This window comes from Odontomachus brunneus, unplaced genomic scaffold (genome assembly GCF_010583005.1).
Source record: "Odontomachus brunneus isolate Ranch 3 - 2012 unplaced genomic scaffold, Obru_v1 Obru_scaffold_210, whole genome shotgun sequence".
Classification (NCBI taxonomy): domain Eukaryota; kingdom Metazoa; phylum Arthropoda; class Insecta; order Hymenoptera; family Formicidae; genus Odontomachus; species Odontomachus brunneus.
Genome location: NW_022639660.1, coordinates 52,723 through 52,945, shown reverse-complemented (window position 1 = coordinate 52,945; position 223 = coordinate 52,723).

Here is a 223-nt window from a genome sequence, read left to right as displayed (position 1 = left end):
CCCGTCTCCGACTTTAACCTCCTAGGAGCTACCGGTCCCGACGGTTCCGGGACGCGCGATTTTCGTGATAATTATCGGCTTTCGCGTTTATCGAGGTGGTGCGGCCTTTCCGCATCTGGCACCCAACTCTCGCGTGCATCTTAGCGGCGTGTTCAGGAGCCGACGGCAATTTGTCGACGCGGCTAACAGGCGACTGTCTGTCGTCGCTCGCGAAAATTACGCT